Genomic DNA, 4,352 nt, shown 5'->3' with positions numbered 1-4,352 from the left:
ATTATTTTTGGGACTAACCTATTAACCCAAGGCCCAGTGCAAATTGCTGTTTTTTTCCTATTTCAGAGTTTCACGGAAAAGGAATATCAAATGGAGTCCAAACGGAATGAAACCTTCGGGAGAGTTATTTTTGGAACAAACGTGAACCAAAAGACTTGGAGTGGACGTCAAGAAACGAACAAGGAGGCCGTGAGGCAGGGAGGCGCGCCCCCACCCTCGTGGGCCCCTCGTAGCTCCAGCGACCTACTTCTTCCTCCTATATATACCTACGTACCCCGAAACCAACCAGGAGCACCACAAAACCCTATTTCCACCGCCGCAACCTTCTGTACCCGTGAAATCCCATCTTGGGGCCTTTTCCGGCTCTCCGCCGGAGGGGGCATCGATCACGGAGGGCTTCTACATCAACACCATAGCCTCTCCGATGATGTGTGAGTAGTTTACCTCAGACCTTCGGGTCCATAGTTATTAGCTAGATGGCTTCTTCTCTCTCTTTGGATCTCAATACAAAGTTCTCCTCGATCTTCTTGGAGATCTATTCGATGTAATTCTTATTGCAGTGTGTTTGTCGAGATCCGATGAATTGTGGGTTTATGATCAAGATTATCTATGAACAATATTTGAATCTCCTCTGAATTATTTTATGTATGATTGGTTATCTTTGCAAGTCTCTTCGAATTATCAGTTTGGTTTGGCCTACTAGATTGATCTTTCTTGCAATGGGAGAAGTGCTTAGCTTTGGGTTCAATCATGCGGTGCTCGATCCCGGTGACAGAAAGGGAAACGACACGTATTGAATTGTTGCCATCGAGGATAAAAAGATGGGGTTTCTATCATATTGCTTGAGTTTATCCCTCTACATCATGTCATCTTGCCTAATGTGTTACTCTGTTCTTATGAACTTAATACTCTAGATGCATGCTGGATAGCGGTCGATGTGTGGAGTAATAATAGTAGATGCAGAATCGTTTCGGTCTACTTGTCACAGACGTGATGCCTATATACATGATCATGCCTAGATATTCTCATAACTATGCACTATTCTATCAATTGCTCGACAGTAATTTGTTCACCCACCGTAATACTTATGCTATCTTGAGAGAAGCCACTAGTGAAACCTATTGGCCCCCGGGTCTATCTTCCATTATATAAGTTTCCAATCTATTTTTATTTTGCAATCTTTACCTTTAGTCTTTATCATAAAAATACCAAAAATATTATCTTATCATTTCTATCAGATCTCAGTTTTGCAAGTGGCCGTGAAGGGATTGACAACCCCTTTATCGCGTTGGTTGCAAGGTTCTTATTTGTTTGTGTAGGTACGAGGGACTTAAGTGTGGCCTCCTACTGGATTGATACCTTGGTTCTCAAAAACTGAGGGAAATACTTACGCTACTTTGCTGCATCACCCTTTCCTCTTCAAGGGAAAACCAACGCATGCTCAAGAGGTAGCAGGATCCTTGAACCCGGGGGGTTGTTTGACATACACCAACTCATTAATAGGACCATTAAGAAAAGCACTCTTCACATCCATTTGTTGCAGCTTAAAGTTATGATGAGAAGCATAAGCAATCAACAAACGAATGGATTCAAGGCGAGCAACGGGAGCAAAGGTTTCACCGTAGTCGATACCCTCGACTTGGGAGTAGCCTTGAGCTACCAACCGAGCCTTGTTGCGAATGATAATCCCATGAGCATCTTGCTTGTTCTTGAATATCCACTTGGTTCCAATGACATTATGGTTCCCTGACGGCCTTGGCACCTATCTCCACACCTTGTTGTGCTCGAAGTTGTTGAGTCCTTCATGCATGGCATTAAGCCAATCCGGATCTTTGAGCGCCTCATAGACCTTTTGGGGTTCAACACAAGAGACAAACGCGTGATGTTCACAATAGTTTGCTAATTGTCTACGAGTGCTTACTCCCTTTCGAATGCTTCCAAGCACATTCGTCATGAGATGACCCTTGGTAGAGAGCTTGGATGCAATCTTGGTGGCATGACGCTCCAATTCCTCCTCAGGGGTGAGTTGAGGAGCGGAAACTTGATCATCTAGAGCGTCGTCTTGAGCTTGTTCTTGATCTTGAGCTTGCTCTTGATCTTGAACTTGCTCGGAGGAGAGAACTTGACCTTGGGCATCACTTGGTGGTTAACCATCATCTTGAGGTTGATCTTGCCCTTGATCTTGTTCATTTGGTTGAGGGCCTTCACTTTGTTCTTCGGAAGCGTGTGGGTCTTGGGTTGGTGATCGTTCCACTTGAGTGGAACATTGTCCTTCTCCTTCGGCCACAAGGGGTTCCTCAATGGGTAGGATATGACCAACAACCATTCTTCTTATGGCTTGGGGAGGAATTTCATCACCTACATCACAAGTACCACTTTGCTCCACTTGCACTAGTAGAAAAAGGGTCATCTGTCCCGGTTGGTAAGGGCCTTTTGTCCCGGTTGTTGAACCGGTTCTTACAGGAACCGGGATAGATGGGCCTCCACGTGTCCGGTGCGGCGAGCCCAGGCAGGATGGCCTTTGGTCCCGGTTGGTGGCACTAACCGGGACCAATAGGCACCCACGCGTCAACATTTCAGGGGCTGTGGTTTTTGTTTTTTTTTGAAGGGGGGGGGGTTGGGGGTTTTGGGGGGTTAATTTAGGTGTTTCATATATTGTGTTAGCTAGCTAATTAATAGAGAGAAGTGTCCTCTCTTATCTCCGTGCTTGGTCGACGCTACGTACTATATACGTATAGAGAGGACTAGACACGCTAGCTAGTAAGCAAATGAAGGAAACAGAAGATCGTCATGAACATATATATGCATACAGAGAGAAGTGATATCGACGACCTCTCCTTCTCCGAGAGATTGGTCGAACAACAAGTTCTCGTATATCTATCCAACACTACCGGTTACATATATACAATAATTATCTCTTACAATATAATCTCCTAATTATATATGTACACAGGGTCCACATAGTATTCTCCGTTTTCAGCGATCACGTGGTCAAGGAAGAATGCCGCCAATTCCTCTTGAATTGCTCGCATACGATCTGGTGGTAGGAGTTCATCCCGCATCCGAAAGATCTAATTTGAAGAAGGGGTCAATACATATATATATGAATAAATGAAACTCAACACAAATGATGGTAATAAAATAAAATTGTGAATATTATTGCTTACGCACTTCATATTGTTCGTCAGAGTAGCCCCGCTCACAGGTCGTGTGGCGGATGGACTCGCAAACATAGTATCCATAGTAATTATTCCCGGCTTCCTGCCACAACCACTTTACAAGAAATAGAGGTCAATCAAACTGATAAGCAAGCATGCTAAATGGTATTGATGAAACTAGCGCTTGAATCACTAGGAGATGCGGAACATGCTACTATAGTACTTACTTTCGGGTGTCTAAATTGCAACTTCTTCGGCAGTCCCGGAGCTTTTTTGGTGAATTTTCTCCAAACCCTGCCAGACAAAGAAAACAATTACTTGATATCAGGAAATGAACAAAGTTGCTGATATGGTGGATAATGATCGATTTAACTTACTTCTCGAGCATTTGAGTCATGTCCGCATAGTCCTGGGGATCTTTTCGTCTCGAGTCTAAGACGGTTACTAGTCCTTGCTCAAGCTTAATCTCTAGGAGAATATAGTGGAAGCTGCGCACGCATGCATAAGTCATCAATTACATTACTATAACCTGGACTAATAAGGGAAACCGAATATGCACAAGACAGTAACACTCACTTGAAGTTGTAAGGAAAGAGTATTATATCTTTGTTTTCATTTATTACCAACGATCGTAGCAAGTTGGCCTCGGTATTTTCGACATGATATTTAACCTCAGTTGCATCTATGAGATTTGTGTTAATGAATCCAATATTACCGATTTGTCTTTTCTTCAATTCGACGATCTTCAATCTGCATAATATAGTGAGGATAATTATAAATACATGCAATGAAAGAGCTGACCTATATAGAGAGACTTAATGACAGAAGTAGTACTACTTACAGATAGTAGCAAGTGATCGTTGATTTATCGAGAGCCTTTTGATTGAAAAACTAGAAGAACTCCTCAAATGGAACATTCAACATTTCAATTCCAACGAGGTCATGCTCCTCTTTAACTCTCAGCGTCAAAGTATTCCTCCCCCCAGACTCTCTGCAGGTTTTCATGTACCAATCATGTAATCTTTGCATCATCGTTGTTAGAGATCTTTCATCTTTGACGAGAGGCTTCCCGTAATGGTATTTGTGTTCGTCCACCTCCAAGAAATCATAATGTACATCGTCGGGCAGGTAATCTCCAAGATTGCTATAACCGGGCACCATCCTCAGATCATTAGCGACGATGACGCTAGACAC

Source organism: Aegilops tauschii, chromosome 7 (genome assembly GCF_002575655.3).
Source record: "Aegilops tauschii subsp. strangulata cultivar AL8/78 chromosome 7, Aet v6.0, whole genome shotgun sequence".
Classification (NCBI taxonomy): domain Eukaryota; kingdom Viridiplantae; phylum Streptophyta; class Magnoliopsida; order Poales; family Poaceae; genus Aegilops; species Aegilops tauschii.
This window is presented reverse-complemented; position numbering follows the sequence as displayed.